At 37.9% G+C, this 24,004-nt stretch overlaps 1 pseudogene; it reads left to right on the top strand.

Annotated features, from left to right (window-relative positions):
- Nucleotides 1-17,568: 17,568 nt before the first annotated feature.
- Nucleotides 17,569-18,741, top strand: LOC127193001 (protein SET-like; annotated as a pseudogene).
- Nucleotides 18,742-24,004: the final 5,263 nt, after the last annotated feature.

The raw sequence follows: 24,004 nt of genomic DNA, 5'->3' as shown, positions 1-24,004 counted from the left end.
TAAGCTTCACTGTAAAACTAAGCTACCTGATCTTCAACTACATTAGAGACTTGAGGAGGAATAAATTTGATTACCTGAGTATACAAGGAGTGTAGGTTAGTAGCTTTCCAAATGGGAAGATGACAGAGATAGTATTCTATCTGAATAGTCACTCCAAACTCTCTATTATGTTGCTGATCAGATCATTGTCATGTCAAGTACTAGTCTACTTTTATCACAAGAATATACACCTTAGGTGTGGCAGATAGATATGATTTTATAGAAAGATAAGGTAGGATAGTTAGATAAGGTCTTCACAACCTCAGAGACATGCAGAATATGTCATTTAAAATGTTTTTATTATTTTAAAGTTTCACTGACAATGAGACAGGTTAACTCCTGGCAACACTCAACCTACATCAAAGAGGATGATGAGCATCAAAGAACCTCCTTATGGAGATGGCTTCAAAAGCCATTGGACAAAATGTCTTCATTTCTACCACAGACAGAATTCTGCCTTAAAAAGGGCAAGCTTGGATGCAATATAGGCTAAACCAGCAGCCAAACTCTGCCAAGACAGAGTAAGCAAGTCCTTAATAGATCCTGCCTCACAAATATGTCTGTCAGGTGTATTGGGCCAGAAGGCTGAACTGGGTGTGTGGGTTGGGTGCAGAGTCCCTAGCTGAGCTCGGCACTGGGTTTGGGCCCAGAGGACCTCGCTGAATTGGGCGCACAGTATGGGCCCAGAGTCCCTGGCTGAACTTGGGGGGACAATTTGGGCTCAAAGAACTTAGCTGAATCTGCCAAGCAGTTTGAGCCCAGAGACTCTAGCTGAGCTTGATGTGTGATTTAGGCCCAGAGAACCTAGCTGGACTTAGCAGGCAGTTTGGGCCCAGAGACTCTAGCCGAACTCAGCGAGCTCCGTGTGCATTTTGGGCCAGTGACCCTGGTTGGACTCAGCACCAACTGAACTAAGCGCGTGGATTAGGCTCCGAGACCCATTTGTGTACAGAGAAGCAAACTGGACTCAAAGCTCAGGTTGGGTCCATAGACACTAATTGGACTCAGTGTGTGTGCGGTTTGGGCCCCGTGACACTAACCTGGACTCTGCAAATGGTCTGGGTCTCGAAACACCACTGGGAACAAGAGACTAGTGGAGCATCAGAGCTCTGGGACTAAGGAAATCTCATGGAGACAGGGAGCAGAGTGGCCATCAGACCCCCTATGCATGACCGGCTTCAGTCCCTGGAAAACTCCGGTGCCGCAAGGGGACCCAGAAGGCTGTGGACACTTTGGCCTGACCCAGCACACATTCTGAGAGCCAGGACAAGAGCAGTGGAGCTGGGGATAACTGGCTGTGAGAGACCCAAACTATAGGGCTGGACTCTTGCCATCCAGACCAGTGAAGCATCATAGCTTCTGGCCTAGGGAAATCATGAGAAAACGGGTGAATCTATCCTCAGACTCCCTCCACCCAACTCCAGAAGCTATCTGCCAAAAACAGAGATGGCAAAATAACTAAAGGACAGCGTAAAATCATATGCAAAGAACCACAAAACAATATGGCATCTCCAGACCCCAGCTATCTCAAAGAAAACAACCCAGAGAACTCACACACAATGGAAATACAAGAAAACGACCTCAAATCCATAGTAATGAGGATGGTAATGGAGGAAACAAATAAAATTCATAATAAAATGCAGGAAGTTGCAGCCGATTGGGTGGAAGACATAAAAGAGGCCTATAGAGAGTCACTGGAAAAAATTCAGGAAAATACAAACAACCAGATGAAAGAAATCAATATAACTGTTCAAGCTCTGAAGACCTATAAAGAGACAATGGAAGAAACTCAAGAATATATAAACAATCAGATGAAAGAAATCCATAAAACAGTTCAAGATATGAAGATGAAACTGGATTGAATGATAAACACACAGACAGAAGAAAAACGGGAACATGAGAGCTCAGAGAGAATGGCGAGAAACACAGAGGCAAGCCTGTCTAACAGAATCCAAGAGGAATGATCTCAGGTCTAAAAGATACAATCATAGATCGTGAAGCAACCATGAAAGAAAATACTAAATCTGGAAAAATCCTGACACAAAACATCCAAGAATTCAAGGATACCATGAGAAGAAGAAATCTGAGGATAAAAGGCATTGAGGAAAGAGAAGATGCCAGACTCCAAGGCCCAGAAAATATTTTCAATAAAATCATAGAAGAAAACTTCCCCAATCTAAAAAGATGCCCATAAATATACAAGAGGCCTACAGAACACCAAATAGAATAGACCAGAAAAGAAAAACTTTCTGTCACATAATAATCAAAACACGGAATATACAGAACAAAGAAAAAATATTAAAAGCTGCAAAGGAAAAGGTCAAATAACATTTATCGACAAACCTATCAGAATTGTACCCGACTTCTTGGCAGAGACTATAAAAGCCAGAAGGGTCTGGACAGAGATCCTGCAAACCTAAGGGACCACATATGCCAGGCCAGACTACTTTACCCAGCAAAACTATCAATAACCATCGATGGAGAAAACAAAATATTCCATGACAAAAACAAATTCAAACAGTACCTATCCACAAATCTAGCTTTACAGAAGGTACTACAAGGAAAACTCCATCCCAAAGGGTCAAGCTACAACCAAAACTACACAGGAAATAGATAACTACACCATCGCAAAAACACAACCACCCAAATGCTCTACTAGAACCAACATCGAAATTAAGACACAAGAAGCAAGCAGGCGTAGCCATTTTAATATCTAACGAAATAGACTTTCAACCAAAATTAATCAAAAGGGATGAGGAAGGACACTTCATACTCATCAAAGGTAAGGTCAACCAAGATGACATCACAATTCTGAACATATATGCTCCCAATACAAGGGCACCCACATTTGTAAAAGATATGCTAAAAAGGCTTAAACCACACATCAATCCCCACACAATAATAGTAGGAGACTTCAACACCCCACTCTCACTGAAGGATAGATCATTGAAACAGAAACAAAGCTGAGAAATAATGTCATTAACCCATGCCATGAATCAAATGGATCTAACAGATATCTACAGAACCTTTTACACAAACAAAAAGGAATATACCTTCTTCTCCGCACCTCATGGAACCTTCTCCAAAATTGATCACATAGTAGGTCACAAAGCAACAATAGATACAAGAGGATTGAAATAATACCTTGTATCATATCAGATCACCATGGTCTTAGGCTGCACTTCAACAAAAACAGAAATAACAAAAAGTCTACACATACATGGAAACTAAACAAATCTCTACTTAATGACACCTGGGTCAGGGAAGAAATAAAGAATAAAATGAAGGAACAGCATACCCAAATTTGTTGGATACGTTGAAAGCAGTGCTAAGAGGAAAATTCATAGCAATAAGTCCCTTTAAAAACAAATTAGAAACATCCTACATAAGCAACTTAATGACACAGCTGGAAGCCCTAGAAATAAGAAGCAGAAACTTCCAAGAAGAGTAGACTTCTGGAAATAATCAATCTCAGGGCTGAAACTAATAAACTAGAAATGAAGAAAACGGTCCAAAGAATCAACAAAACCAAGAGCTGATTCTTTGAGAAAATCAGCAAGATAGACACATCATTAGCCATACTAGCTAAAAGGCAGAGAGACAGTATCCAAATCAGCAAAATCAGAAATGAAAAGAGAGACATAACAACAGACACTGAAGAAATACAAAGAATCATAAGATCCTACTTCAAAGGCATATATGCCACAAAATTTGAAAAATCTAAGGAAAATAGATGATTTTCTTGATCAACTCCACTTGCAAAAATTGAGTGAAGAACAGATAATCAAGATAAATAGTCTCTTTTCCCCTATAGAAATAGGAGCAATCATTGATAGTCTCTCAACCAAAAAAAGCCCAGGGCCAGATGGTTTCAGTGCAGAATTCTATCAGACCTTCAAGGATGTGCTAATACCAATATTCTTCAAGCTACTCCAAAAGATAGGCATGGATGGCACATTACCAAATTCATTCTATGAGGCCATAGTCATATTGATACCTAAACCTCTCAAAGACTCAACAAAGAAAGAGAATTGCAGACCAATTTCTCTTATGAACATTGATGCAAAAATACTCAATAAAATACTTGCAAAACGAATACAAGAGCACATCAAAGATATCATTCATCATGACCAGGTAGGCTTCATTCTAGGCATGCAGGGATGGTTTAATAAACAGAAATCCACCAGGTCTCCCCTTCCAGGGGACATGGTCAAATGTGAGGCACCAGAGTACGTGAGAAAGTCATATCACACTCTCCACTCAACTGTGGAGAATATTCTGACCATTGGCTAGATCTGGGAAGGGGTTTAAAGTTTACCTCCTGTATTGTCCTTGGCTGGTGCCTTAGTTCGAGCGGGACCCCTGGGCCCAAATCTGCCTATCATATTGTTCTACTTGTAGATTTCTAGGACCCTCTCACTCAGAGGAAGGTAGCCAAGGTAGCCTATGAGAATATACAGGGGGAGGTAATCTCCCTTAGGAACAGTCATAGGGCAGGGGAATAATGGGAAAATGGGGGGGGGGAATGGGAGGATACAAGGGATGGGATAAACATTGAGATGTAACAAGAATGAATTAATAAAAAAAATAAATAAACAGAAATCCATCAATGTAATCCACCATATAAACGAACTGAAAACAAAAAACCACATGGTCATCTCCTTAGATAGAGAGAATGCATTCGATAAAACCCAACACCAATTCATGTTTAAAGTTCTGGAGACATCAGACATACAAGGCACATACCTCATCATAATTAAGGCTATATACAGCAAGCCAACAGCCAAAATCAAATTAAATGGTGAGATACTCAAGGAAATTCCACTAAATCAGGAACCAGGCAAAGCTGTCCACTCTCTCCATATCTCTTCAATATAGTGATGGAAGTTCTAGTCAGAGCAATAAGACAACAAAAGGAGGTGAAGGGGATCTAAATGTGAAAGGAGGAAGTCAAATATCCCTATTTGCAAATGATATGATAGTGTACATAAGTGACCCCCAAAATTCCACCAGAGAACTCCTACAGCTGATCAACACCTTCAGCAAATTGGCTGGATACAAAATTAACTTTAAGAAGTCAGTAGCCTTCCTATATACAAATGACAATCATGCAGAGGAAGAAATTAGGAAAACTATAGCCTTCATTTAGCCACAAGCAATATAAAATATTTAGGAGTTACTCTAACCAAGCAAGTGAAGGACTTGTTTGAAAAAAATTTCAAAACTCTGAAGAAAGAGATTGAAGATGACATCAGAAGATGGAATGATCTTCCTTGCTCATGCATTGGGAGAATTAACATAGTAAAAATGATCACCTTATCAAAAGCAATTTACAGATTCAATGCAATCCCTATCAAAATACCTACACAATTTTTCAAAGACATTGGAAGTTCAATTCTGAACTTCATATGGAAAAAGAAAAAACCCAGAATAGCTAAAACAATCTTGTGCAATAAAAGATGCTCCAAAGGAATCTCCATACTTGATCTCAAGCTGTAATTAAAACAGTATGGTACTAGCACAGCAATAGGCTGGTTGATCAGTGGAATCAAATCGAAGACCCAGACATGAATCCACACATATGGACATTTGATTTTTGACAAAGAGGGTTAACCTATTCAATGGAAAAGGGATAGCATCTTCAACAAATGGTGCTGGTATAACTGGATGTTTACATGTAAAAAAATACAATTGGACCCATATTTGTCACCATGCACAAAACTTAAGTCCAAGCGGATCAAATACCTCAACATAAAATTAGAGACATTACATCAGTTAGAAGAAAAAGTGGGGAAGAGCCTGGAACACATTGGCAGAGGAGACAACTTCCTGAACAGAACTCCAACAGCCCAGGCCTTAATGTCAACAATTAATAAATGTGACCTCGTGAGGCTGAGAAGCTTCTGTAAGGCAGGGGACACTGTCAACAGAAGAAAGCGACAGCCTACAGACTGGGAAAAGATCTTCACCAAACCTACATCTGACAAAGGTCTAATATTCAAATTATATAAGAACTCAAGAAATTAAACACCACCAAACCAAATAACCCAATTGAGAAATGGGGCTCAGAGTTAAACAGAATTCTCAACAGAGGAATATCGAATGGCTGAGAAACACTTAAAGAAATGCTCAATCTCCTTAGTTATCAGGGAAGTGCAAATCAAAACAACTCTGAGATTCCATCTTGTAGCTATCAGAATGGCTAAGATCAAAAATTCAATTGACACCACATGCTGGCAAGGATGTGGGGAGAGAGGAACACTCCTTCATTGCTGGTGGGAATGCAAACTAGTACAGCAACTTTGGAAATCTATCTGGCACTATCTCAGAAAACTGGGAATAGGGCTTCCTCAAGACCCAGCTATTCCTCTCCTTGGAATATACCCAGAAAATGCTCTACCACACAACAGGGACATATGCTCAACCATGTTCATAACAGCCTTATTCATAATAACCAGAACCTGGAAACAGCCTAAGTGTCCCTCAGTAGAAGAATGGATAAAGAAACTGTGGTACATTTACACTATGGAATACTAGTCAGCTATTAAAAACAAGGAATTTCTGAAATTTGTGGACAAATGGATTGAACTAGAAATGATCATACTGAGTGAGTTAACCCAGAAGCAGAAAGATTCAAATGGTATATACTCATATCTGGACACTAGCCCAAGGGATATGTCCCATGAAAGTCTTCACTTACCAGGAAAATGGGACAGAGGGGAAGACATCGTATTGGGACTCTAGGTGTAAGAAGCAAGGGAGAATGCAGAAATAAAAGGATCCAGAGGATATTAGAAACCTACAAGAGGAACATTATGATAGGCAGATCTGGGCCCATGGGTCCTGCTCAAACTATGGCATCATCCAAAGACAATATGTGCAGTAAACTTCGAACCTCTACCCAGATGTAGCAAATGGACAGGACATTCTCTACAGTTGAGTGGAGAGTGGGGACTGACTTTCATACGAACTCTGGTGCCCCATATTTGACCACTTCCCCTGGATGTGGAGGACTGGTGGCACTCAGAGGAAGGATAGCAGGCTACCAAGAAGAGACTTAGTACCCTATGAGCATACATGGGGAAGAGGTTCCCCTCAGGGGAAATGGGAGGGAAGGAGGAATGGGAGGATACATGGGATGGGATAACAATTGAGATGTAATATGAATAAATTAATAAAATATGTTTTAAAATGTATAAAAGCAAAGGCCACGACTTTTAGGACCAATGCCAAAGGTTGTAGTAGCTGCACACACATGTGTACATACATTCACTTTTTCTTGTACCTACAAGCACAAACAAAACACAACTTAAAAATAAGGTTCTGGAGAGATGACGTATCAAGTTAAAAGCCCTTGTTTCTCCTGCAGTGAACATAGCTTCAGTTCTCATCATGCACATGGTGCCTCAAAACTAAGCACAACTTCAGGTGCAGGACACTTGATGTGTTTTTCTGACCTGCACAGTACAGGCAGCAGGCATGCACATATTGCACATGCATATATTCAGGAAAAATCACTCAAATACATAAATGAAATAACTAAATCAAATTTCAAATTTACTGATAAACAAAATAAATTATTAATAATAAATATTTACATTAATAATGAGCATATTTATAAACATTCACATACTAGTATACATGTGCACACTATGTATAAATAAGTATTTGAGAAAACAATCTGAAGTTACACCATGTTTCGCTATGTCTATCGAAATTGTAGATAATAGATAATGTAGTATCAACAGCTTCAATTTGTATGTAGTAAACACATTTTGATACAAAATACTCAACATTTCTAGCCTGACTATAATAGAAAGTGCACTTGGAGAACTCGCTGTTTTTTAATATTACTTGTAAATTTCATTTAGAAATGCTGATATTAGAAACGTACTTCATGTAGCAGATTATTCCATCACATTGCAACCAGGCACTGTGATTCAGACAATCAGTCACCCACTGGTCATAAAGCATCCCTATGTGCTCCCTATGGTTAGCTGTGTTTTATTAGTACCACCTTGCAAGAGCAGGTGCTGAGATATCTCTGTTACTGCCTCAAATTGAGATATATCTGAGGGCTACATGAGAGTGCCTGGGAATTGGGTAGTTAAATCATCCTTGAGAAGATTTACCACATAGCAGCTCATTATTTTCATCCTCTGCAAAGGATACCTCGCAAAAGAAAAGGAAGCAGGAAAGAAGACATCATATGCTCCCCTCAACTTAAATAAAGTGGCATGGTCTATATTATATAAGCTGATTATTATTGGAAACAGAACTACATCTACTTATACCTTAAATGCTATAGTAACACATATCCATGTGGCATTTGGTATAGTCGTTTCAATTCAGAGCAGTGCAGACTGGTGTTTAGCTATAAGCCATCAGTACTAAGAACACTGACTTAACCATGGTCTGGTCTTTCATGCATCAACTTGCATTCTTGGGGTATATTTTTATTTTACTTTTTTGAAACTACAAAGGAAATAAAAACAAGACAGAAACAACAAAATAGCAAGAAACACACATACACCTAAACAAAGCAAAAATGGGACAAAAATTCTACAAAAATAACATTGAATTCACTTAGTGTTGGCATGGGTCTTGCCCTGAGGTGGTGTGGTTAATATACTCAGTAACGCACTATTAGAGAAAACTGATTTATTTTGTCACCCAGTGAAATCACACAGATTCTTAGAGATACAAGAGTCAGGGCAGGAAATAAAATGATACAATAAAAGAAGTTAAGCAATGAGCAAGTAATAGGCAATGTCTGGGAGCTATAAAACATAAGGAATGAATTCACCGGGAAGGTCTCTTTGTTTTTACAGCTGTGCCTCTGAGGTGGTGTGGCTAATACACTCTGATTTTTGTTGTTGTTGTTGTTGTTGTTTGGTTTGGCTGTTTTTTGTTTTTGTTTGTTTGTTTTATATATTGTTTTGTTTTTTATTTTTTTGAGACAGGGTTTCTCTGTGCAACCTTGGCTGTCCTGGCCTCGCTTTGTAGACCAGGCTGGCCTTGAACTCACAGCGATCCACCTGCCTCTGCCTCCCGAGTGCTGGGATTAAATGCATGTGCCACCACCGCCCAACCTCTGTGCCTCTGATCTAAAACTTCAGATAAGCACCTTGGTGTAGTGCCCTGAGCATCTCCAGGCCATCCCTATCTCCTGGGGGCCTGCACTATCAGAAGCCTTGGTGCAACACTTGTCTTTTTCCCCTGGTGAGCCCCCATTTCAAAGAGTTCCTGCATCTCCCCACTGTGCTATACCAAAAGCCAATGCACAGCCTCCGTTCCCATGCCTCTACTCTTTCAGAAACGCTGGCTGCTGGGTACCAGTCTCATGGGCTCGCTCCTTGTTTTCAGGAAGCTCACATCATGAACAAATCCAGTACTCAAGGACATTTGTTCATAGATCTTTCACTTTAAAAAGAGCCTGCTCTTTTGTGTTTGGGAGGAATGTAGACTATCAGTATAGGGGAGGGGAATAGGGCAGAAGAGGGTGGGAACCAGAAGATTCAAGAGAGGGGTTAACAATCTGGGATGTAAAATGAATAAATTATAATAATTTTTTTTTTGAAACAGGGTTTCTCTGTGTAGTCTTGGCTGTTCTGGACTCACTTTGTAGACCAGGTTGGCCTCGAACTCACAGCGATCCGCCTGCCTCTGCCTCCCGAGTGCTGGGATTAGAGGTGTGTGCCACCATGCCCGGCCCTATAATAAATTTTTTAAAAAGAAAAAAAAAAAAAGAGCCTTCTCAGGTTCATTGGACTGCAGCTCCCAGCAGCTCCCAGCTTCCCATGGACTGAAATCCTAGTCAGCTAGAAGCTTCCTCCCATAGTGAATAAAGTTGCTCTCTGGTTTACTAGACTTTGGTGGCGTTCTGTCCTCATTGGTTGCATGGCTGACAGACCCAAAACCTGCAAGATCATGAATCTTTTCCTTTTTCAAGCCAGGATGTTTGCTACTTTACTTATTGCAGTGACCAAGGAACTGCCAAGAAGCAACTTAGAGGAAGAAAGATTTGCTTTGGTTTACACTTTAAGAAGGAATAAGGCTCACCATGAAGGGAGAAAGGCATAATGGTTGGAACAGGAAGTGGCTGGTGACGCTGTATCCACAGTTAGGCAAGCAGCAGACAAGAAGTAAGGCTAACTATGAAAACTCAAGGCATTACCTTGTGAGTGACATCCGACAACAAGGCACCAACTTCTAGAGGTTTCACAACCTTCCAAAATAGTAGTACCATCTGGAGACCAGTGTGCAATCCTGGGAACCTATTGAGGGATGTTTCACATTCAAGCCATAGCAGCATTGTTCCGATTTGTTATGGCAGCTACCAGAAAGGAAAGCACTTTAAACAAAACTTGAAAGAAAACCAAATTATATTAAATTAAGTGCAAAAGATAAAATAAACAGCAAGTCTACAGGTCCCACAACAGCTCAGTGGCAATGAGCAAACTACAGTGAGAAAGGAAAGAAGTCTCAGGAACTCCTGGTCCTTCCTCAAGCGCATCAAGGAAAGTGTATGCATTTTAAGGAAACATTCAATTTAGAGTGAATTTATCACAAGGAAAAAGATAAGGGAGACTCTTTCCAAAACAATTGAAAATACCAGACATGCATGGAAAGGACCACTTACCCAGACAATATAAGTCTAGATCCCTCGGAAAAAAATGGAAATAATCATTGGCAGGTGATCACTGTTGGCATATTCCCCTTGAGAGAAAGGTTCATGATAGTGGATTACTCATGCTGGCAAGTAACTTTGATGACTTATGGGGAAAAGAAGAAAGAGCAAGAATTCAGTGTGAGCATTTTGAAAAATATCCTAACTCCTCTGTAGTAAACTGGGTACTTGGAAAAGATCTGATTTTAAGCAATATTCCCAGTTAGGGTGTCTCTACATCATTAGAATGATGATATATTGAACAAGTGGGAGGCAGATGTTGAGGGTCCACTAGCAAGGACTAGACACTAGCCTTGTGGACTCAGGAGGCCAAGAGAGTGGAAGGCTGCTATCTAAGGAAGACACAGAGGCTGTCCAGTGCTCCTTGGTGCTGCTATGTGTCAAGGACTTGTTTCTGATTTGTATCCATCAACTGATCCAGGAAGTGATTCTGAACACATCTATGAAAATAAAACAAGGTTTTTGTTTTGCTTCTTATAGAAATGTCAAATCTTTTTTATTTTGACATTATTAGTAGTGGTCAGTGATTATGTAAGAGCTCAAAGGGAACTTGCATAGATTTTAGTACTCAAATGCTTTCTGTTAATGTGTTAAGTATGTCTTATGTTTATATTTGTGAATTTTAATGTATCAATGCATGCATACTTACAGATACAAACTGGAAGGTAACTTCTTTCCATTTTGCTTTAGTTTTAAATAGTGTAAAAATATTTTTACTTGGCTTGATTTAACAGATGGTTTTATGGCCAGGGAAGGCACATTGTCTTTCACTTCTTAAAGAAGAAATTTTACTTGTTTAGTTTCGTTGTCTTAGTTAAGTGCCTATTAATACAAATGGACCATGACAAGACTTGGACTGACTCAAAATGTATTTCATAGATGTTACCCATTTTTAAGTAAAGTTTTAAGTAAACTGTTTCCTTTTCCACTGTTTCTAGACAGTATATGGGTAGCATTTTAATTGGGGATGTTTAAAAAAAAAACTTCAGTATGAAAGGTTTTATACAAACAGCCTTGTGTTTTCAGACGTTCACAATCCATGATCCATTCGTGTACACCAAGGGCAGAATTTACATTAGCTATGACACTGGTGAGTTTACTTAGATAAATTTTAGTGAAAACACTCAATCATTGCTCATGTTGTGCTTCTCCAAATCAGAATTCTCCACATGGAGTGCAGGCTTTGGGATAGCTGGTCACTGCTGGAACACCAGCTCTATGTCCTGCACAGAGTGCTCTGTGCATGACGGCTTCCCACCAGTGCCCCCAAGAACCTTAGGTTCCCTCTCATTCTCCCTGAACTTCTAATACATTTGCCTGTTTTATGGTTAAAATTAACTTCAACTGAAATTATTCTTCATGTGTCTTTTTCTTCATGTCCATGTTTTATAAGACATACTAGGTAAATGTTTTGAGAGTATTCCTACCATGATTTTGCAAAGATTGGTCACATGTTCATATCTACTTCACATTTCCATAATGTCAGGGATTACACCCATCTTTATTCATTTCTTATATCACCACAGCACAGCTCTTCAAGCTTCAGATTGAATTGCCAGACTGTCACGGATACCCACATATTACAAGCCATGTGGCCCTATCAGTGGAGAACAAAGAATTGTGTTTCCTGGGGGAAACTCCACATGTACAGGACTCTTCCTGAGAAGGCAGACACTAACCTCTTCTCCTCACCCCAGACCATTTAAAAGCACATGTCTTAGGACCTGGCATATAAGTAAGTACTAGCTAGACATTTTGTGAATAAACTGCTTCACAATCTGTCTCCCAGAGTCATTTTAGCAATGCTTACAGTGTTTAGGAATGTTAATAGCATTGATATGCTGACTTTTTAATATTAACAATCTGTTCTACATAAACTACCACCTAAATTAATTTTCATGGTGTACAGGTAGGAAGAGTTTCTTAAATACTAAAATTTCTTTTACAAATAAAACTGTGATGAAGATCATTATAGATTGTTTTGAGTCCACACATACTTTGAAGCATTTTAGATATGGCTAGATGCTTGAGAGTATTTTTTAAATAGTAAAAATTATAGTTAGCCAAATTATTCTCCAGGAACTTCGAACTGCTTTTCACTCACTCACCAACAAGAATTTGTAAGAACCATCAACAATCCCTGTAAGGTTCCTAGGACTAAATATTAACATTGAAGCTATCTTAACATTAATATAAAGTTGCATGTGTCACTCATTCTAATGAAGGAAAGAATAATTAATTGATAGTATAGGAAGAGTCCTTTAAATGTGTTCTATTTAAAATATGTTTGAAAAAGAGACAAAGTAGGACCAGTAAAAACCTGTAGGCTTTGCTTTCATAATCAGACTGAAGAGGACATCTTGGATGGGGAGCCACAATAAAGATTGTTGCAAGCCTCAAATTAAACTCTGCTTCTTCTGGCACGCACTCCCTAGGTCACAAGCCCAGGCTGCATTACAATCCTTTACCTTGGTGTTGAGTCCCATCAAAGCAGAGACAAGTGAAGTCTGAGGTGACCCCTGTGAGATGGCAACCAAGGACTGACCCCCAGAGTATTGTGATTGAGGTCCCCCTGTTGGTTTTCATTATCCCTTATCTCATTGTAAGACCAAAAGGGAGAAAGTGATTAATTCCAATTCCTAGAGAAAGAGTAGATAAAGTGAAGCTAAATCCACTCAATTTGGGGACACCCATGCAAGTGGCACCTATCTGAAAGACATCAGCTCTCTCGTAGGTTCTTATAGCCCTTGTGTAGAGGGCTTTTAACACTTTATTGCCTGGAGGATTGTTCTAGATCTGGGCACAGAGCCACAAAAAAGTATTATTTGGAAGGGGAGAAATATTGAGGAAGCACCCATTTCTTGGCATGTGCCCTGGGGAGGAAATAGAGCTGCACCCAACTAGGGTGAAAAGGCAGCACAAGCCAACAGAGGCCTGCAAAGGATGAGACCTAAGTTCTGCCCTTTAGTTCCCATCTTTGCTCTACCTGAACCTGTTCCTTTCAGGGGCCATTATGCATGGACAAAGTCCAATAGCCAAGGTAATTTTTATCCAATGAGACCCTTCACTAATATAAAATTAGCAATGGAGAACAATCATTATTTTGCCTTCAGATTCTATTCCTAATTAAAGACCTAATAAGATTAAGTATAGAATTGCTTTTTTACTACACAAGAATGAATACCCCTTCAGCAATTTTCTTTTGTCTTTTTTGATATGGCTATGAATTTTCAATTGTGCAACAAATGTATGTGTGTTTGTGTGTGTGTGTATATATATATATATGTATATGTATATATACATATATAGTTACTTTTGTTTTTAAGAGCATTCTGAATTTTCAATTGTGAACATATGTGTATATATATATATACACACACACACATATGTTTCACAATATGCAAAAAACAAAAGTAGACACACACAAATACACAGACACACACACAGTTAGCTAGTTTGTTGTTTTGTTTTTTGAGAAAGTGTTACTATGTAATGCAGATTAGTCTTGAGTTGACTAGTTCAAACTAAACTTGAACTCTAATGATCCTCTTGCTGTAGTTTACATAAGTCAAATTTATAAGCATACACCATCAAAGATGGCTCATTTTCTTGTGGAGTTCACAGAGTTTAGACATAAGACCTAACATAATATATACCACGAAATTACTTAAGTGTTTGGTGGTAAAAATTACCTCCTTAGTTTGGAAATCCACCTTAAAATGCAGCTTTGTTATAAATAGATTTGTCACTCTGTCCTCCTTAAAACTTTACATGGTAAAAATTAATTTTACATACCAGGACATTGAATTATTATTATTCAGATGCAAAGGAAACAGTATCAGATAATTGAGAATACTGTGCAAATTTCATAAAATAAACCAAATGCTTATTATTTTAATGAATGCTTTAAAATATAATTTTGAAAATATTTAAAATGCTTTATTTATTTCCTTAATGTAGAATAATTACTTGACAAAAGAATATACATATATTTTCTGTCCTCAAGATTTACTTCTCATTATCTTTAAACTGAGAATGGAAGGCCAAATTTTATTCCAAGGGATAACTTCCTTAGTGGCTTTTGCTTTAAGCTGAATTTTTACCACGTGTATTTTTTATTACAGAAAGATGAATATATTTAATATACTTTAAATTGCATCATATTTTATGAGATCCCAAGGGATCTATTCTTATATGAACTAAACATTATTGCATAATTATTGCTTCAGATATCTCAAGTGATAACTAATTAAATATACATGATATATATTTATCAGAGAAAAAAATTGCAGTGTTTCAATTTCCACTCCCCCCTGAAAGTGCTGATGTCTCTAAAAAAGTTTTCAGGAGCGAAAACACTGTACCACCTGAGAACATGAATTATCATTAGTAGCTGTGCAAATGTTTGACGAGGGAAGTGTCAAGGTCTTCCAAATATGACACCTTGAACAGTGCTAGTCTCCTTTCATATGCGCCTTTGATTTATGGTAAAACTGTATTTCATTATTCACTTAGACTACTGTCACAAGGAGATATGTTTTAAAAGAAAACAGAAGTATTAGAAAAAACTATCATTCATGTTCTCCTTAATTCTTCAATGTTTACCAATAAATAAGGTTAATTATAGACATTAGCTATTTGGCCTATTCTCAAAGTCAGCATTTCTGATGTGTAGCTCGTAGCTTATTGTATAATAAAAATTTCACCAACATGCCATTGGCTCTTTTCTATTTAAAAAACAAAAACAGATACACAACTAATAAATACCGATAGAAAACATTGGCTTGGAACACCTTTACCAGGGTGGGAGAAATTTACAGAGATGAGAGATGTTAGCTAGGTTGGTTGATCTTTAATGCTGTGCTCTGTCAGAGATTTTTTTTTCGTACTAATATTTTTATGTAATCATTTCACTTCTTTTTTAGAAATTTATTTTATTATTGACATGGATGATAATTAAGTGGATGAATTTCTTGTGCTTAAATCAATTATTAACACACTTCCATTCCACCCCACCTTTTTCCTCTTATGCTATTTTATCTTGCTTGGCTGCTTATTCAGCTTTGAAATACAAAGCTCCAAGAATAGCAGCTCGGGGGGGGGGGGGGGGAGGCAGATACACTGTCCTTCACAATGATTTCCCGAAAATTCCCAAGCCAGATGCAAATTGCATTCTTTACTAACCAAAGATGAGTTTGTTATCCAAAGAGCATTGGGGATGTGATTACTTGCCATCCACGATGATCACACTGTCATAGTTCTGCCTGTTTTTGAAAGACACTGTTAATTATTTTTCTTTCAACGTATTCTCATAAAGAAGCATAAAGCAATGACTTTCTCTAAAATTTAATATGTATTATTTATACAATTATCCCATGGAAATAAGGCCTGTTATTAGCAATTCTTTAAATTCACAATGCGTGGACTTCTGAGTACCTGTCTATCTGAAACATCAGGATAATTTAAATTCTGATTTGGGCTTCATGTTGACTCATTTCTTTTTACAGCACATATAAGCCATTGTCTAATACAGAAGCTTTGTAGCATATTGAAGTGAACAGTTTAAAAATAATTTCTTATTGTTTCCAGACAATTACCCACAGACAACAAGCCATTCTAGAAAAACACTGCAAATGGTATTCCAATAGAAACACACAAACCACCTCAACCAGCAGTAGCATTAGGAGCTTTCAAAATTCCTTGCTTTTTTAGTTTTCATTATAGATTAAGGAATTTCCATTGCTCATCTTTTTAAAACTATAAATCCTATTTCTCCTTTGCTCCAATTCTTTCTCCCAGTTAATAGAAATAATAAGGAATTCCAGTTCTTTTACTAAAAGAATTAACTACATACACATCAGTATGAAAAACGTAAGAAAAAAATGCAAGTCTAAACATAGAATACCATTTGAATCAATAAATTTTACAGTTAATAAAAAGTTTTGTTGTATGAAAAAAATCAAACAATAGGTATCTCTAAGAAATAAATATATTCATAGTAAAATGCTTTTTGTGCTTTTTAAGCAGTGCTGTATCATCTTGCTCTTTTGGTAATTATGACCCCTGTAGTTGCAATGACAACAGAATCTATCCACTGGCAATAATGAATGGAACAGTACTGAACATCTGACACCTCGTGACATGCAGCACCTACTCATAACTGAATATGACTGTTCTTTTTTAATACAGCAAGGTTGGCTTCATATTCTAAAGGCAGTCTCGACTGCTGTACTCTTTTCCTTATCTATACTTACTATCAAGAGACAAGTCAAAACCAAGAAAAATTTAGTTGCAATATAACGACATCGTTTTTCAATTTTTTTCCTCCCTCTAACCTTTCTCATTGCCCCCACTTCCTCTCAGATTAGTACTCTCTTTATTTAGTGATCATGACTTTAAATACTACAAACTAAGAATTTTTAAAAAATTGTACACAAAAGGTAAAGGAAGGACATACCGCTAATTTCGGAGCTTCGATTATCACCATGCAGTGAGACCATCCCATTACGAAGCACGGGATATAATAAGCAATAGTACCTAATCTAGAGGGAAGAAGCGTGGTACGACATGTAGGTTGCATTGTTATGAGAAAGTATGTTTCTTTGAACATCAGGACCCCTATGACTTGTGAGTCCTATAGAAATGTAGGATTGCAGATACCATCCAAATACATTGAGTCACATGTCCTTGAACAGGATGCCTGGGTGATTAGCACAAATAACTTCAAATTAATGCCACCCACTTTATGTCAGAAAGTTGATAACTTTTAAGAAAAAATACCACTCTTCAGATGATCAGCTTTCAAATCTGGAGATAAGGACAAGCCCCCATTACGAGGAATGGATGTGAGGGAGAAATCCATTGGATCAGTCTATTCTGTGCTGTTGGGATATTGTAACAAGACACGTACAAAGTCAGACTGTTTCATTGAAGCTATAATAATTTCTTTTTCTTTTTTTAAATGCTAACTGTCTGTACACAGTATAATCTCTGAGCTCAATATACAGACAAAGGAAAAAAAGCTAGAATTCTATTTACTACTACACAGGGACTAGAGCCCTCCAGACAGCCAAGGGAGCTGAAGGGCTTCTCTCTTTTCCAACCAAGCCTGGTATTGATATTGAATACACAGTTTTTGACACAAGAAAGGATAAAAAATGAATTTAGAACAGATTCTTTTCCTGTTGTATTTTGCTCAAGGTATTTCCCTCCAAATAAATTGAGAACCTCTACCAACCATTTTTTTTTCACTGAAGAGGTTAGAATTGATGACCAAAATCCAAAAATTTGGGGTAACAAAGTTTGTCAGCCATCCACAGGTGTCTGCACAGTTTGGGAAGGAGGATGAGGAGTCTCTGCATTATTTGACCAGAGTGGAAGTGACAGCATTTGAAGACACTGAATCAGGTTGCAGAATAGATTTTTTTACTTTGAAGAAAATCCTTACTTTGAAAATAAAGTTCTCTGCAAAGAATTTCATCTGAGTGAGAATGGTGACCATCTTCAAATCCACTGAAATCAGAGAAGGATTTGACAAAGCACTCAAGTCAACCACAGAATAAGCCTAGCAGGGAGCGGCAGCACGAAGAGCCAGAGAGCTTCTTCACCTGGTTCACCGACCACTCTGATGCAGGTGCCGATGAGTTAGGAGAGGTCATCAAACATGATATTTGGCCAAATCCCTTGCAGTACTATTTGGTTCCTGATGTGGATGAGGATGAAGATGGAGAAGAAGAAGAAGAAGAAGAAGAAGAAGAAGAAGAAGAAGAAGAAGAAGAAGAAGAAGAAGGAGAAGGAGAAGGAGAAGGAGAAGGAGAAGGAGAAGGAGAAGGAGTGGAAGAAGAAGAAGAAAAAGAAGGAGAAGAAGAAGAGGAAGGCTTGGAAGATATTGATGAAGAAGGGGGTGAGGATAAAGGTGAAAAAGATGAAGATGATGATGAAGGGGAGGAGAGGAGGACGAAGGAGAGGAGGACAAGCACAGAAGACTGATGGATTTCAATCTTCCTTTTTAATTTTCTTCTTATTTTCATTTTCTCCAGTCCCTGGGAGCAAGTTGCAGTCATTTCCCTCTTTTCCTCTTGAAACTATAATAACTTCATTGAAACTATTACCATTATGAAACCTCTAAAACTGACATTAATGATAAATAAAAATTGAACATCACTTAGAAGTGACACTATATACCATGAGGTTCTCGTGTGACTTTAAAAAAATAAATAGAAGAAAACAGTTTTAAAATCTATATAAGCAGGGGATTGCAACCTCACCCTGTCACCCCCGCCACACACACACACATTTCATCCACACAAAAGTCAGTACAAAATAGCTGTTCTATCCTTAGTGGATAAAGAGAGGTAAGAACATTGAGCAATTTTCTACTGTGTATTCAAGTATAAAATCAAGATATTACTAAGAGGCATTATTATAATTAGCCATATACACGCTATTTTCTCAGTATGATGATTCTAATGGATTCCTTTTCCATGGTTTATTTCTTTGATATTGCCAAAAATGATGGCCCAAAGAAGAGCCATTTGATTAATAGTCCCCACTTCTTTACAAAGCTAGAAGTATAAGAGCTTAGATGGATATTCGGCAATGAAAGTAAACAAAGCCTTGATATGGTTTATGCAAGAGGCTCTCAACTAAACTATTTGGGCAAGAGAGGCTGTGGAGGAAAACAGGATAAAATGTAGGTCTTTTAGTGTATAATATCATATGATGAATAAATCAATGTCCCCTAAGATGCTAATGCAGCAGTTATGCAGAGGGACCATGGGGAATCTTGGGAAACAAACTGCATGTACCAACTCTTGTGTAATAATTTGTTACAAGTAACTGATTTTTAATAAAGAAAAGACAATTAAACAGAGGCATTTTGTCTCATCTTGCTGCTAATTAGCACACCAAGTCATGGTTGAACTGCTTCTTCATGACTCTCTTCTTTTTCAGTAAAATTACATTCAAGGGGCAAAATCTCAGTGATTTGGTTAAATGCCACATGTGTAGAATTTTTCTACAAAGAGGGGGAAGGTGTTACTCAAATTAATAAAAGATACATATAGATTGTCTCTTCTACGTATAGACAGCATAATCAAACAGGCAAACAAAAATTCCAAAAGACTTGTACAGACTGCCATATGCTTGGAGATATATTTCTAGGGCAGAAGAAAAATTACATTTAAATTAGAACTAATAGCTCTGTCCTCAAAATTCACTTTTAGATGATATATAGAACGGTGAGAAAGACTTGATGTTTAAAATGCTAAACTTAGCAATTCCTTTCTCTATTTTGTGTATGCTAGGGGATGCTTGTTTTTATTTGTTACCTTGATAAAAGCTCCAAATGTTATTTAGATTAGTAACTATTTTATCGTTGTTTTAAAAGTCCTGTAAATAGAGCATGAGGACCTAGTAATCCAAATTCACGTATTTCCAATACAGTAGATTTCTTTCACATGTAAATGTACCTACTTAAGACATATGAGGATACTTATGCCTGAGAATTTCTGCACCCTTTATATTTGTAAAATTTTCAGCAATTTTTTTCAGAAAATATTGTGTTTCAAAAATCCACACTTACCCCTTTTCTGTGGTAAAAAGTGATTAAGAGGTGTTTGTGATGTCATTACCCAAAGAGAATGGGTAAGGAAAATTGTCACATATTTCAGAAAATCAAATAAAATGGAAACAGAGAAGCCAGCAGTAGAAGCAAGTAGCAGTTGCTAGTGACAGTGTTTTCAGAAGAGTGATAGCAGGTTGTCGTGGTATATGCTTGGTGAGAGAAGACAGTGGTAATAGACAAGTTTATAGTAGGAAGTACAGTGGTGACGGGAAACAAGAAGGCAGCTACACAGATGGGAATTAGAAAAATAGTTATTTTTAAAACAAGGTATGAAGATTTTAACATGTATGAATTGAAGATTGGATTAGGAAATAGAAGATCTGAGAGACTAAAAAAGGAAAGAACATAACTGAGGGAGGAAAGACAAGGTTGGAGCAAGCAGCCATATATTAATGGGTGCCAGAAGTACCTAAGGTTTTATTTTATTTATGTATATGTGTAAGTGTGTCCCTGTGTGTATGCACGCATGCATGCAGATACACATGGAGACCAGAAGAGGGTGTCAAATATTTGAAACCTGAGTTACAGGGTTTTCTGAGCTTTGCTGGACACGGCTGCTGGGAACTCAACTCCAGTCCCCTGGAGGGCAGCAAGCACTCTTCACTGCTGAACATCCCCCGCCCCATGAACTGGAGTTTTAAAGACAAACAGAAGGAAATATTGGAATCACACTCTTTGGGAAATTCATCTTCAGAAAATATTGCAGAAAGGACAAATATGAGTATATAAAGAAATCTCACAAGTTATTGCAAAATCGTACAGGACTATACATGGTAAGAACCTAGACCCTCTGCTCAGGCAGCACAGTCTCCTTGTGGGTCCCATAATAAGGGGGGGGTATGGGCAACTTTTGACATGGACTCTGGTCCCCAAGTGTTAATTACTTACCACTGGCAGGCTTACCAGGCCACAGAGGAAGAGGATGCAGGCAGTTCAGAGGAGACTTAATAGGCTGAGGTCAGATAATAGGGAAGAAGGACTTTCGCTTTCTGAGGACTAGGGGAGAGATAGGGAGGGGATGAGAAAAGGAAGGTAGGACTTGGAGGCGAAGAGGGAGGGGGCTACAATTGGGATGTAAAGTGAACAGATTAAAAGTAAAAAAAAAAAATAGATTTGAATTCATACATTACCAAGGAGGTATAATGATTGCTAATGGTTTACAGGCACCTAATTAGGACCTACGAAATGTTTGGTATCATGAACTTTTGGAGCAATAAAAATTAAAACCATAATGAGATACATATAGAATGATTAAGAGCAGGAAAAAAATTAAATTAAAATAAAGGGTTCTAATGATGTAACATGTTGCTGAAGATGCAGAGCAACTAGAACCATATGCCATTGCTGGTAAGAATGGAAAACTAGTAAAAGCATTTTAGAAAGCACTTCCCTTTTTAGCAGGTCAGTGTCATCTGACACTTAGGATAAAAGACTTTTGCATGTTTACATAGTCATAAAAATTAGTAGTGCATTAACACGTTTTGAAAGAAAATCTTTTAGTGCTCTGATATTAATACATCACATGTTAGAAGTATGCAAATACAAAATCAGATGTGAAATCCTTCTAGTTATTATACAACTGTAAAACCAAAAGAGATACAAAAAAATCTAAAAGGGCAACATAATTAAAGTAATAACATTTAAAGAACCAATATGCATTTATTTTACAGCCCAGTAGTCTCACTTTAAGTATTTATATAAATGAAAGAAGATACACGATTGGGACCAGCAAGATAATACAGCAAGTCAAGCACTTGCTGCCAAGTCTAAAGACCTGAGCTTGCGCCACTAGACCCAAGTGCTGAAAGGAGAGAACTAACTTCCACAAGTAGCCCCTGACCTCCACAGTGCTACACACACACACACACACACACACACACACACACACACACACACACGAGAGAGAGAGAGAGAGAGAGAGAGAGAGAGAGAGAGAGAGAGAGAGAGAGAGAGAGAGAGACACCAAATAAGTAAATAAATACTTAAATTAAGTGATATATTTTAAAATATATGTTTATATAGAATACATTTTCATAGACACTCCATTCATAATAACTCTAAACTGAAAAAAAAAAGGTGAAAAAGTCCTTCATCATATCATTGGATAAGGTGTACTATTTTCATACACTGGAGCACCCTTTGGTAATGAAAGGGTCAAATTATTGACTTATCCGCCAACTCAGGTGACATTTATGGTGTTGTGCAGAGTAAGGTTATATAATTGAGGTATTTTTCTTCCAAAAAGATGGAGACCAGAAGAGTAACTACACAGCTTAGAGTTCGAGTTGAGTATGGATAGAGGAACTACACAACAGAGCCCTGGGAGGTTATAAAACTGTTCTCTGGTCTGATTATGGTGGATACACACAGACACAAAACTCTGCATGTCCAAGTATGTAATTTTACAAAACATTTTTTTAGGTGACACAGCATAAAGTAAGAGCTAAACTGCCATGCTTATGCTTAACTAATTATGCTTAATTAATATGCCATTTCTGTTCTATATGGAAAACATGGAAATACTTATAAAGGAGATTAGAGAAAGGAAATAGTTGTGGGGAAAGCCAGCAACATAGGGTAGTCCAACGCCAAGGAAGAAATTTGCTCAGTGAAGATCACCTGCAGAAAGAGTGGAATCACACTTCCAGGTTTTATTCTTGGTGGTGTTGTTAATGATGAGATCTCACTTTCCAAACATCCAAGGAAAATTGTTTTGAGAAGAAGTTTCACACTTGTCACTTTAGTGAATATGAAAGGTATGGCTTCTATCAATGTACAGAAAGTACAGGACTACATGAGATGATAACAGCTGAGGAAGGAAGTGGAATGTAACAAAACTGAGACTCCATAATAACAAAAAAGGCAGTCAATAAATACGCATCTCAAGGAATTCTAAATGGCATAATAACTGGTGGGTGGAGCATCTCCCATAAAGTGAGATTTATGTCCAGAAAAAGATGAACCAAGAAGCTGGAATATGGCTCAGTGAGTATGATGCCTGCTGTGCAAACACAGCCACCTGTGCTCGGATGCCAAGTACCCTGGTAAAAAGCCAGACATGGCAGTAATAGTCTATAGCTCCAGCACTGGTTGAAGGAAGCGGGGACAGAAACAAAAGGATCCCTGGAGTCTTACTGGGTAGCCAGTGTAGTCAAAATGGTGAGCTCCTGACTTAGTGAGACACCCTGCCTTAAAATGAAACAAACAAACAAACAAACAAAGAAGGGGGGAGAGAGAGAAAGAGGATAGAAAAAAGAAGAAAGAAAGAAAGAAAGAAAGAAAGAAAGAAAGAAAGAAAGAAAGAAAGAAAACCCAAAAAGCTAGTAGGCGTGGGGATATTTGGGCTACACATCTGTCATAAGGAAAGCTAATGTGGAGATATTCTTCATGAAGCATTCTGGTAGCAGGCATTACTTGGGAACTTCACAAGCCATTTCCATAATTTAAATCATTTGGTGACTACATTCCTTATGTAGATGAATTTTTTCCATAAAGTCAGATGTGCTGTGTTAGGAAATACACATCATTAGGTCTGACTCCAGCAGTGGTAATCATTATGACCCATCTTTAAAAGTCTCGTACTCACCATTTGTTAAAATATTTTTAACTTTTTGTCAAAATCTACAAGAGGATCCAGCAAAAGACTGGGA

This window comes from Acomys russatus, chromosome 8, assembly GCF_903995435.1.
Source record: "Acomys russatus chromosome 8, mAcoRus1.1, whole genome shotgun sequence".
Taxonomy (NCBI): Eukaryota; Metazoa; Chordata; class Mammalia; order Rodentia; family Muridae; genus Acomys; species Acomys russatus.
The sequence above is the reverse complement of the archived record's forward strand: the minus strand, read 5'-3'. Positions and strand labels throughout refer to the sequence as shown.